At 45.8% G+C, this 13,349-nt stretch overlaps 1 non-coding gene across 1 annotated transcript; it reads left to right on the forward strand.

The window, feature by feature from the left end:
• The first annotated feature begins 9,777 nt into the window (after nt 1-9,777).
• On the forward strand, nt 9,778-9,850 carry TRNAE-CUC (transfer RNA glutamic acid (anticodon CUC)). Its single transcript has one exon. It is a non-coding gene; the product is annotated as a tRNA-Glu (tRNA).
• The last annotated feature ends 3,499 nt before the right edge of the window (nt 9,851-13,349 follow it).

Raw genomic sequence — 13,349 nt, forward strand, 5'->3', positions numbered from 1 at the left:
GGAAGGGGTTGCCATGCCCTCCTCCAGAGGATTTTCCCAACCTAGGATTCTCCAGGCAAGAATAGGGGAATGCCATGCCCCTCTCCAGGGGATCTTTCCAACCTGTAGGTCTCCCTACAGGTCGAACCCAGGTCTCCTGCATTGCAGGCAGATTCTTTACCATCTGAACCACCAGGGAAGCCCAAAGAAGGCTGAACACCGAAGAACTGATGCTTTCAAACTGGGTGCTAGAGAAGACTCTTGAGAGTCCCTTGGATTGCAAGGAGATCAAACCAGTCAATCCTAAAGGAAATCAGCCCTGAATATTTGTTGGAAGGACTGATGCTAAAGCTGAAACTCCAATATTTTGGCCACCTGATACAAAGAGCCTGCTCACTGGAAAAGACCTTGATGATGGGAAAGATTGAGGGCAGGAGGAGAAGAGGATGACAGAGGATGAGATGGATAGATAGTGTCCTTGACTCAATGGACATGAGTTTGAGAAAACTCTGGGAGATGGAGAAGGACAGGGAAGCCTGGCGTGCTGCAGTCCATGGAGTCACAAAGAGTCAGACACGACCAATCAACTAAACAACAACAGCCAAGAAGAAACTCAGGAAGAAATTTACTTTATACTCATCCTCAAACTCACCAAGCCTACTCCTGACTCAGGGCTTCACACACACTATTCCTTCTCCTTGGAAGGCTTTTCCCCAGACTGGCTTTTTTATCCTTCTGACCTCAACTCCAATGCTACCTCCTCAAAGAGGCCATCCCTAACTCTCCTAGCCATTAAAATACTATTGAGGAGGAATATTTAAGTACATGGAAATACACATGATATAATGTTAATTACTCAAAGCAAATGCCATATTGTGCATATAGGGTGTAATTACGATTGTGCTTGTATGTTTATGCATGTGTGTACACTTAGAAGACAGAGTGGAAGGGAAATACACCCAAACAGAAACAGTGGTTGTGGCTAGTACATTTGAGGATGATTTTTTTTTCTTATTTCAGTTTTTCTGTACATAAAAATGTCCTGCCTCAGATGTGTAACACTTCCATCATCAGAAGCCTCTCAGTAGCTCCCCATCACCCAGAAGGTAAAATTCTAATTTTTCAGTTTTGCTTCCTAAGGGTTGATAGACCTTAAGCTGAAACCACCCTCCTGGCCCTTTGTCCCTCCCCTCCCCACTTCACCACACCCAACTGCTGTCTGTAGTGCACACATTTAGGTCCAATCCATTATCTGAAAATGCACCCCTGCCCCAATGCATGTGAAATCATTCACCTCAAAGCTGGGACTTGAATGCACGTGCTAAGACTCAAACCCAACCAAAACCCACTTTGGGACTAACGCACGTGGCCAGGACTTGAACCCAGCTAAAACCCACTGTCTTCCAACTAAGGTCACACATCTGGTTTCAGGACCTCCTGAAACTTGGATTCTTGTAGTCTCACCTCAGAAAGAACTCAGTAAGATGACAAAGTGCTAGGTAAGAAGCAGATTTATTTAGAGAGAAACACACTCCACAGATAGACTGTGGGCCATCAAGAGGCTGAGTGCAGCCTTGAAATGTGGCATGGTTAGTTTTTATCAGCCGGGGACAGGGAAGCCAGGTGTGCTGAGGTCCGTGGGGTCACAAAGAGTCGGACACGACTTAGTGAATGAACAACAACAATTTCATAGGCTAATGAGTGGGAGTATTATTCCAACTATTTTGGGGAAGGGGCAGAAGTTTCCAGGAATTGGGCTACCGCCCACTTTTTGGTCTTTGATGGTTGGCCTTGGAACTGTCGTGGCACCTGTGAGTGTCTCATTTAGCTGGCTGGTGTGCTGTTGCTGCTGCTATTGTGTTACAATGAGCATATTCTGAGGATCAAGGTCTAGTTAGAGTTGACTTGTCTGCCATCTTGGACCCGTTTGATTCTGATCAGATTATGTTATGTCCTTGGGCTATGTCATTCTTTCAAATATTGTGCCCTGCCCCTTCCGCTTCCATTTCACATGGGGTTGGAGCCAGCTATTGCAGGAAAAAGGTGGGGCATGAGAGGATGGTCACATCCCAGGTCTCAGACAAGTCCTTGAGATGGGCCACCAAATGTGGGCTCTTGGCTTTGCATGGGAAAGAACTCAAGAATGAGTCTTAGCAAAGTGACAGCAGGTTTATTTAGAGACATATACATTCCATACACAGAATATGGCCCATCTCAGAAAGTGAGGGCAGTCCTGGAAGAAATACAGAGTGTGGGGCCATCTCAGAAAGCCAAATACCCTGAAATATGGGAGTGGTTAGACCTTGATTATCAAGCCCATCTTTGCATGAAATGTCCCCTTGGTATCTCTAATTTTCTTGAAGAGATCTCTAGTCTTTCCCATTCTGTTGTTTTCCTCTATTTCTTTGCATTGATCACTGAGGAAGGCTTTCTTATCTCTCCTTGATATTCTTTGGAACTCTGCATTCAGATGCTTATATCTTTCCTTTTCTCTTTGCTTTTCACTTCTCTTCTTTTCACAGCTATTTGTAAGGCCTCCCCAGACAGCCATTTTGCTTTTTTGCATTTCTTTTCCATGGGGATGGTCTTGATCCCTGTCTCCTGTACAATGTCACGAACCTCCGTCCATAGTTCATCAGGCACTCTATCAGATCTAGTCCCTTAAATCTATTTCTCACTTCCACTGTATATTCATAAGGGATTTGATTTAGGTCATACCTGAATGGTTTAGTGGTTTTCCCTATTTTCTTCAATTTAAGTCTGAATTTGCCAATAAGGAGTTCATGATCTAAGCCACAGTCAGCTCCCAGTCTTGTTTTTGTGGACTGTATAGAGCTTCTCCATCTTTGGCTGCAAAGAATACAATCAATCTGATTTCAGTGTTGACCATCTGGTGATGTCCATGTGTAGAGTCTTCTCTTGTGTTGTTGGAAGAGGGTGTTTGCTATGACCAGTGCATTCTCTTGGCAAAACTCTATTAGCCTTTGCCCTGCTTCATTCCGTATTCCAAGGCCAAATTTGCCTGTTACTCCAGGTGTTTCTCGGAGAAGGCAATGGCACCCCACTCCAGCACTCTTGCCTGGAAAATCCCATGGACGGAGGAACCTGGTGGGCCCCAGTCCATGGGGTCGATAAGAGTCAGACAAGACTCAGCGACTTCGCTTTCACTTTTCACTTTCATGCATTGGAGAAGGAAATGGCAACCCACTCCAGTGTTCTTGCCTGGAGAATTCCAGGGACAGGGGAGCCTCGTGGGCTGCTGTCTATGGGGTCGCACAGAGTTGGACACGACTGAAGCGACTTAGCAGCAGCAGCCAGGTGTTTCTTGACTTCCTACTTTTGCATTCCAGTCCCCTGTAATGAAAAGGACATCTCTTTTGGGTGTTAGTTCTAAAAGGTCTTGTAGGTCTTCATAGAACCGTTCAAGTTCAGCTTCTTCAGTGTTACTGGTTGCGGCATAGACTTGGATTACTGTGATATTGAATGGTTTGCCTTGAAACGAACAGAGATCATTCTGTCGTTTTTGAGATTGCATCCAAGTACTGCATTTCGGACTATTTTGTTGACTATGATGGCTACTCCATTTCTTCTAAGGGATTCCTGCCCGCAGTAGTAGATGGCTCGATAAAGGACAGAGATGGTATGGACCTAACAGAAGCAGAAGATATTAAGAAGAGGTGGCAAGAATACACAGGAGAACTGTACAAAAAAGAGCTTCATGACCAAGATAATCATGATGGTGTGATCACTGACCTAGAGCCAGACATCCTGGAATGTGAAGTCAAGTGGGCCTTAGAAAGCATCACTACAAACAAAGCTAGTGGAGGTGATGGTTTTCCAGTTGAGCTATTTCAAATCCTGAAAGATGATGCTGTGAAAATGCTGCACTCAATATGCCAGCCAATTTGGAAAACTCAGCCGTGGCCACAGGACTGGAAAAGGTCAGTTTTCATTCCAATCCCAAAGAAAGGCAATGCCAAAGAATGCTCAAACTACTGCACAATTGCACTCATCTCACACGCTAGTAAAGTAATGCTCAAAATTCTCCAAGCCAGGCTTCAGCAATACGTGAACCATGAACTTCCAGATGTTCAAGCTGGTTTTAGAAAAGGCAGAGGAACCAGAGATCAAATTGCCAACATCCGCTGGATCATGGAAAAAGCAAGAGAGTTGCAGAAAAACATCTATTTCTGCTTTATTGACTATGCCAAAGCCTTTGACTGTGTGGATCACAAAAAACTGTGGGAAATTCTGAAAGAGATGGGAATACCAGACCACCTGACCTGCCTCTTGAGGAACCTATATGCAGGTCAGGAAGCAACAGTTAGAACTGGACATGGAACATCAGACTGGTTTCAAATAGGAAAAGGAGTACGTCAAGGCTGTATATTGTCACCCTCCTTATTTAACTTATATGCAGAGTACATCATGAGAAATGCTGGGCTGGAAGAAGCACAAGCTGGAATCAAGATTGCCGGAAGAAATATCAATAACCTCAGATATGCAGATTATATCACCCTTATGGCAGAAAGTGAAGAGGAACTCAAAAGCCTCTTGATAAAAGTGAAAGAGGAAAGTGAAAAAGTTGGCTTAAAGCTCAACATTCAGAAAACGAAGATCATGGCATCTGGTCCCATCACTTCATGGGAAATAGATGGGGAACCAGCGGAAACAGTGTCAGACTTTATTTTTTTGGGCTCCAAAATCACTGCAGATGGTGACTGCAGCCATGAAATTAAAAGAGGCTTACTCCTGGGAAGGAAAGTTATGACCAACCTAGATAGCATATTCAAAAGCAGAGACATTACTTTGCCAACAAAGGTCCGTCTAGTCAAGGCTATGGTTTTTCCAGTGATCATGTATGGATGTGAGAGTTGGACTGTGAAGAAGGCTGAGCGCCAAAGAATTGATGCTTTTGAACTATGGTGTTGGAGAAGGCTCTTGAGAGTCCCTTGGACTGCAAGGAGATCCAACCAGTCCATTCTAAAGGAGATCAGCCCTGGGATTTCTTTGGAAGGAATGATGCTAAAGCTGAAACTCCAGTACTTTGGCCACCTCATGCGAAGAGTTGACTCATTGGAAAAGACTCTGATGCTGGGAGGGATGGGGGCAGGAGGAGAAGGGGATGACAGAGGATGAGATGGCTGGATGGCATCACCGACTCGATGGACATGGGTTTGGGTGAACTCTGGGAGTTGGTGATGGACAGGGAGGCCTGGTGTGCTGCGATTCATGGGGTCACAGAGTCGGACACGACTGAGTGACTGAACTGAACTGAACTGAGACCTTGGTTTGATCCCTGAGTCAGGGAGAACCCTTGGAGAAGGGAATGGCATCCCTTCTCCAAGTATTCTTGCCTAGAGAATTCCATGGACAGACCATGGGGTCACAAAGAGTTGGACACAACTGAGTGACTAACACACTTTAGATTTTATGGGCTGGGTGATTTCATAGGCTAAAGAGGGGGAGGATTATTCCAACTTTTCTGGAGAAGGGGCAGAGTTCTAGGAATTGGGTCACCACCCACTTTTTGTCCTTTTATGGTCAACCTTGGGACTGTCGTGGCACCTGAGGGCGTGTCATTTAGTATTCTCATGTGTTACAATGAGACTCTACAGATACTCAAGGTCTAGTGGAAGTCAACTCATCTGTCATCTTGGACCTAGTTGGTTCTAACCAGTTTATGCTGTGTCCTCAGTGGTTGTCATTCTTTTAACTGTTGTGCTCTGCCCGCTTCCTGTCTCACAGCAACCATTTTTATATGACACGATCCTGCCTATTTGTACTTGATTGGCTAGGTGCAAGCATCTCCCCCAAGCTGGGTCAAAGTTTCTCCCCCTGTAATCTTTTATTAAAAGTTAGAAATCCTGGGGAATTCCCTGGCAGTCCAGTAGTTAGAACTCCATGCTTTTACTGACGGGGACAGGGGTTCAATCCCTAATCAGGGAACTAAGATCTTGCATGTTGTAGCCAAAAAAAAGAAAAAGAAATTCCATTCCCAGTCTGGACTGGCTTCTTGACAGGAGAGGATATCAAAACTTGGGAGATGCAGCGTAGCCACTTCCTACCTCAGGCCACATATGTTGGTCTGCAGGGAGGAGTGATGTCAACATACAGAGAGGTAAAGAGACAAGAAATGGGGAGAGATAATTCCCTCTGGGCTACTCAGGAAGGACTGCATTCAGGTTTCTAGTGATGTAGGTCAGAGTTCTTTTTTTTCTTATTTATATATTTTTAAAAAATTTATTTACTTTTTTAAATTAGAGGATAATTGCTTTACAATATTTTGTCAGTTTCTGCTATACAACGATGTGAATCAGCTATATACATACATATATCCCCTCCCTCTAGAGCCTCCCTCCCACACAAACCCCCACCACACACACCCAGGGTTCTTAATTTCAAGCACAGAAGCCAATTCTGGATACTCTAAGCAGAAAAAAAAAAAAAAAAAAACAACTTATGAAGGATACTGAGTAACTCACAGTCTCCAGGCTATGCAGGGAACTAGGCGCTGTAGCCAGGCAAGTAGGAGCACACGGAAAATCATGCCACAGAACTGTCCTGAAAAGACTGAACTGCCTCCATTGTGCATAGCCTCTTCACCACTGGCGCCACGGACACAGGGCTGCAGACTCTGCAGTTGGAGCTACTTCTGAAACTGGACCTAGCCACTGTCTCCACCACATCTGCCTCTTTAGGAAATAGCATCTGATTCAGTCAGAAGCAGGTATTTCTGACCAGAAGAATCTGAAACATGTGTCTGTACCCATGGAGTCACAGAGTTGGACATGACCGAGTGACCAAGCACATACACACGTGTAAGTAAATTTTCACAACCTAGGGTGGAAGAGGCAGTTCTTATATCCAGTGGCAAGGCTGTTACCAATTATCCAGCAGTGTTTCTTGAGACTTGGGTAACTGCCTACTGAGGGTGAAGCTTTGGCATAGCAAAACCAGTTTTCCGTGATTCTTCAACTCTACAACAGAGAAAGGCTTTCTCTGAATCTCTGCTCCAAATTCCCAACAGACAAGATGGGATTGGCCCAGCCTGGCTCAGGTTGGCACCCTCATTCCCTTTAGCTGTGGCCAGGGAATGATGTCACAGAGACGAAAATGATGGCTGGTGATGCACCCCTGGGGATTAGGGAGAAGCAGCTTCATTGGTGTGATCGAAAGCAAGTACTTAATAACACTGTTGATCAGTGGGTAAATGATTAAATCAAGCTATCAAGGCTTGAAGTTCTAGGGGCCCTTCTTAGCCCCTCTCCTGGTTTTTGCTTCTCTCTGTGCACTCGCTCTCACTGGCTTTCTCAGCTCCCTGGGCTCCTCTTCACTGATTCTGGCCACAGCCTCACCAGTCTCCTCCACATCCTGACCTTTCAGCTAGAACTACTCCTGACCCATTCACATTGCAGAGTGTGGAGGTTTGATCGAGCCAGCTCATCTTATTTGAAACGCTTTTATTGTAAAATATGATAAACACACCAAAAGTTCATTCAATATAAACGTACAGCTTAATAAGCATTATAAAGCAAGCACTTGGGTGAGTGCTACTCAGTCAAGAAATCAAACAGCACCCTGGACAGCGCCCCAGAGCACCTGCTATGGTCCTTCCAGGTTAAAACCTCTGCCTAATTTTTATGTCCTTAACTTCCTCACCTTTCTTTAGTTTTGCCACCAAAATAAGCATCCTGAACTGATATGGCTTGGTTTGAACTACTGTTAAGATTTACATCAATACAATTATAGAGTATGAATTCTGATACTTAGTTTCTTTTGCTCAATGTCATATTTGTTTGTTTTGTTCTAGCTGGTTCTTTTTAAGGAAAAGCTGTATTGAGATACGGGGCATCCCCAGTGGCTCAGTGGTAAAGAATCTGCCTGCCAATACCTGAGATGCAGGAGATGCAGGTTCAATTCCTGGGTCAGGAAGATCCCCTGGAGGAGGAAATGGCAACCTGCTCCAGTATTCTTGCCTGAAAAATCCCATGGATGGAGGAGTCTGGCAGGCTACAGTCCAGTGGTCAAAAAGAGTCAGATATGGCTGAGCACAAAGCATATATTGAGATATAATAATTCACATATCATAAATTCACCCATTACAATGTGCAGTTAGTGGTTTTGGTATATTCACAGATATATGTAACCATCACCACAGCAATTTTGGAACATTTTCATTTTACCTCAAAGAGAAACTCATGCACTTTAGCTATCACTATTCTGTCATCCCTCCCTAGCTAAGTAACCACAAATCCACTTTCTGCCTCTACATATTCTTCTATTCGGATATTTCTTATAAATGAAATCATACAAGATGTGGTCATTTGTGACTGACTTCTTTCACTTAGCATATGATTTTCAAGGTTGTAGCATATATCTGTACTCTGTTCCTTTTTATGGCTGAATAATATTCCACTGTGTAGATAAAAATTTTGTTTATCCATTCAACAATTGAACATTTGAGTTGTCCACATTTTGGCTATTATAAATAATGCTGCCATAGACATTTGTGTAGATCTGTGTTTTCGTTTCTCTTGGGTCTTTCCCTAGGAGTAGAATTGCAGGGTCACATGGCAGCAACGTTTAACTGTTGGAAGCAGCGCTGGACTGTTTTCCTAGGGGCTGAGGCGATGGCACCCACTCCAGTCCTCTTGCCTGGAGAATCCCATGGACGGAGGAGCCTGGTGGGCTGCAGTCCATGGGCTTGCTAGGAGTCAGACACGACTGAGCGACTTCACTTTCACTTTTCACTTTCATGCATTGGAGAAGGAAATGGCAACCCACTCCAGTGTTCTTGCCTGGAGAATCCCAGGGACGGGGGAACCTGGTGGGCTGCCGTCTCTGGGGTCGCACAGAGTCGGACACGACTGAAGTGACTTAGCAGCACACCATTTTACCCTCCTACTGTCAGTGTGCGAGGTGTCAATTTCCCCACATCCTGACAATATCTGCCTGTTTTTTTTTTTTCTTGTCTGTGTCATCCATTCCTGTTTCTTTGTATGATTTATAATTTCTTGATGGAAACTGAAGATTTTAAATGTTACATTGTGGCAAATTGGCACTTGCCCCACCCCAATGGCTTGCTATTGTTATTTGCTTGCTTGGTGACTGAGTGGGATTATTTTTTAAATACTTATTTATTTGGCTGTACCAGGTCTTAGTTGTGGCTTAGATGTGGGATCTAGTTCCCTGACCAGGGATCAGACCCGGCCCCTTGCGTTAGGAGTGTGGAGTCCTAGCCACTGGACTACCAGGGAAGTCCCTGTGTGGATTACTTTGGTGAATCCTTCCCCTCTTCCCTCTGCCTGAGTTTAAAGCCTCTGTCCTTGGTTCTCAGGGAGTGCAGCCTCCACCTACAGTCACCCGGGAATACAGTGATTTGGGTTAGGTTCTCCTGGACTGACACCTTCCCTGACCACAGCCACCTATTAAACTCCACTCATTGACAGCTAGTTCTCTACTGTTTTCAACAGTGTCCTAGAACATAAATTGTTCCACAAACTGATCCAATCAAATTTGGATTGTGAAGGAATAGGGTTTGGATGCCTAAGTCTATCTGAGGGGTCTATCTTTTTCTAGCACCCTCTCTTACCTACAATGAGACCTCGGAGGCGAAGCCCAGCATCTTAGCTCTTCCTTACCCTCTTCTCTCCAAATCTTTCAGGCCAGAGTTTGTTGTTGGTTGGCTTGTTTATTTGTTTTCAACATGCTTTCTTCACTAGATGCACAAATATTCTTCAAAGCTATGCCTGTCTCTGGGCACTTGAACCCAAGAGTGAAGAAATACAGAGGACTTCCCTGATGGTTTGGTGGCTAAAACTCTGTGCTCTCAATGCAGGGGTCCCAGGTTCAATCCCTGGTTAGGGAACTAGATCCCTTAAGCCATTTTAGTTGCCTGCTAAAACTAAGACCTGGCGAGCCAAACAAAACTTTTTTTTTTTTTTTTTTTAAGAAAAAATACAGGCTGTATTTTTCTCCTTTCTTTGTCCCTTTTAAAAAAAGCAGTAGGGTCAAGATCTAGATTGAAGAGAGAAGGGAGGGGCTGGAAAGATTTTCAAAACAATACTGTCAATTTTTATCCCCCTTCAGGTAGGTACTATGTTTATTTCCATTTTATAAATACAGGAAGTGAGGCATAGAGAGATTAAGAAGCTGGAGTTCTTAGTCCCAGAGCCTGGGACATAGAGCCAGAAGCCAAGGCTGGGACTGGAGACTCTATGTCTGTTGGTGGTGTTCCAACTCACCCTTCCTCTCCCTATCCTGGAAAATGCAATGCTGCATTCAGGCCCATCCCATGATTCCAGAGGTCCCTGCTGGTCTGGCTGTGCCCACCATACAACTCCCAGCCCAGTGCTTGACCACAGGAGAAATCTCTGCCTCTTGGAACAAAGCCTTTGAACCTCTCTTAGCCCTTCCCGCCATCTGGTGTCAGGTGGTAGCACTGGAGCTCTGGTCAAACCTCAGTTCCACACCCGTCTGGCTCTGTGACCTGGCTGTATCATAATTCAGTATATGTTCACAGAGGGCCTGCTTTGGCAGGCAATGTCCTGGAAGCTGGGAGTGCAAAGAGGAGTAAGACTGTCCCAGTGTCCCCATGGCCTATTGCAGATATGCATACCTGGTATGCAGGTAGGGAAGCAGGGATGGGAGCAATCCTGTGGTGCAGGATTTGTACGACCTGCTGCCAGGAGCCCAGCGGTCCAGCCTGCTCAGGGACTTTCTCTTCGATTAGTGGGTGCTTTTGTCCTCAAAGGGTGTGCTGTCGGCTGCTTTCTCGTTTCATCTGGCTCCTGGAGCCCGAGAACAGTTGGCAAAGCAGTTGGTATCTTGGACTATTTTTAGATGGAGGAGTTAGTGGGGTGTGTGGATGTGGTAAGACCCAGGAGGAGTCTTGAAGATTGGCAGCTTCATAAACAACAAGTTGCGAGAGGGAGAGGAAGTGTGCTCCTCCACAGTGTGTGGGCCAACTTTCACTTGTTTTTCTCGATGTGGGGGTCAAAGAATGCCTCCTCTGTGCAGCTTTCCTTGATTTCTTCAATAAAACATGCACTCTAAAGATGCAAATTAAAGGTCCACCCTCTGGGCTTCCCCTAACTCTTGGTTATTGTTTTGCCCAAAGTTTTACTTTAGTTTTAGGTTTGAGGGATTTTTTTTTTTTTTTCACAAAAGAAACCACTTATTACACACTAATAAACAATTTCAATACTTAACAGAGGATTATTTTACTTAATTTCAATATACAGTCATTAAAAGAAATAGAAACAATGAAGAGAAGCAATAGTATATACATCACCAAACTGCGCCAACAACCTACACCCAGACTTCAATAGCACTGGGAAGTTGCTTGTTAACAGTAATCTGGAGTCCCAGTTAAGAAAGGATCCAGGGCGGTGTGTCCACTCCACAGGTGAGACTTCAAACTTCAGTTTGGAGGCTCCTGCTTATCATCCCAGGCCACAAAGTAACATCATCATCAGTTTGCACACAGAAATGAAGCTCTGGTTTCACTTTAACAAGGCTGTTTGTTTCACCAATCACAGGATTTCATTAGACCCTGAGGGGTGTTGGCCAGACCTCCAGGGGCTTTAAAAATTCCAAGACCCATTCCCTTTCTTATCTAAAGCTCACTTGACTTCCAGTGTTTGCAGGCAGGCACAGAATCTAGGCAGTGTCTAAGCAGGTAAGAAGCAGGTCATGATGCTGAAAGTTCAGCTTCTGTGAACACCAGTGCAGAATCAAATCTCAGAAAGAGAGTTTTGGGTGAACTAGAAAAGGGTAGCTTTATTGCTTTGCCAGGCAAAGGGGGACAGAACAGGCTTCGTCCTCCAAACCAAGTGACATGTTTTACAGTAAAAGAGGGTGTGATCAGCTCATGGACATTCTTCTGATGGGTTGGTGGTGATGTAAGTAGGCATCAACTTTATTAACCTTCAGGTTTAAATGGTCTATGGTCTACTCGTTTGTAGGGAGCATACCATAACTTCTCGGAGAGGGTTTCAGTATCTGCAGAATAGCTCAAAGATATTGTTGTTCATATCCTTTGATGGGGAAACCTGCCCCAAGGCTGCTATTGATTGCTTGTTTCTCCTTGGTCTCACATCCCCTCCCTTCCCTAACCAACAATTGCTTGAATCTGCCATTGGAACTCAGGAAAGGTCACAGAGGCTGAATAAATGCTGTTCCCTATAATCAAAGAAATGGGAGGTACAAAGGCCTTGTGCCCAGAAGCCCCTAAGGCCCTGCATGGTATCAGTCAGAGGCCTGCTCTCCTGCTTCTGAAGCCTGAGCAAGACTTCCTCCATTTTAATTTCCCTAACAGTTACAGTTCTAAACAGGCCAAGAGATAATAAGCTGTAGAGATCTTACCTGATGCATTTCTGGGTCTCTCCTGCTCTGTACCTCTGACTGCCCTCTTGCCATCCTGTGGTCCCGAGTCATAGCAACAAGGTATATAGAAGCCATGAGTCCAGACTGGAGTCACACAGCTGAAATCCACTTTTGATCCCTTTCAGGGAAAATAACCATGACCAAATCAGATTCCCAAATCTCTGTTTTCTCATCTGCAAAATGGGTGGTTAATAGTGTCTGTCTCCCAAGAATCAAAGGGTTTATTTTGTTCAAAGCACAGCCCATAGCACCTGCCACAGACTAATAGATGAGATCTCTTGCAAGCCCAGGCCCGGAGGGATCTCCATCCCGTTTGCGGCACCTCCGGCGGTGTGCGCAAGCTGGCGGGCGGGAGGGAGGCATTCCTGGACACCGGAGGGAGCCCAGAGCCAGAGAGCAGTCGCCCAGAAAGTAGTCCAGCTGGGCTGGAAGACAGATCAAACGCAGCGGCTTTCCTTTGCCTCCCCACTGATGCACACCCGTACCTCTGTCTCCTCTAGTATTTCCATTCTCTCTCTCCTTCCCGCCCCTGCCTCTCTCCTCTAATTCCGCAGTTTCCCCATCTGGAAGGCGGGAGGTGCAGAGTCCCTGGCCTAAGCTGCGGTAAAGGGCCTCCAGCCCAGGGAGGCAAGGTGGGTCTCAAGGAGAACCCGGGAGTCTCCAGAAACAAGGGCGGGGTCTGGGGAACCCGAACTGGAGAAGGGGGTCTCAAAGACTTACCTGAGAGTCCCGGCTGACGCGAAGTTGGGAGAGAGCGTTCCTAAAGCAGAGTGGTGGGCGTGGCTTCCAAGGGACCAGCCGGCGGGGCTCGATAAGGGGCGTGGTCTCCTGAGAAAGGGCGGGGCTCCGCCGACTGGGGCAGAGCTTCGCCGCAAGAGGCGGAGTCTCGAGGGGCGGGGCTTCCGTGGGGCGGGGCATAGGGACAGGGGGCGGAGCGTGACTGTTTGCGCTCGTACCCCTCCCCGGCCCCGGGTGTCCCC

This window comes from Bos taurus, chromosome 29, assembly GCF_002263795.3.
Source record: "Bos taurus isolate L1 Dominette 01449 registration number 42190680 breed Hereford chromosome 29, ARS-UCD2.0, whole genome shotgun sequence".
NCBI classification, from domain to species: Eukaryota; Metazoa; Chordata; class Mammalia; order Artiodactyla; family Bovidae; genus Bos; species Bos taurus.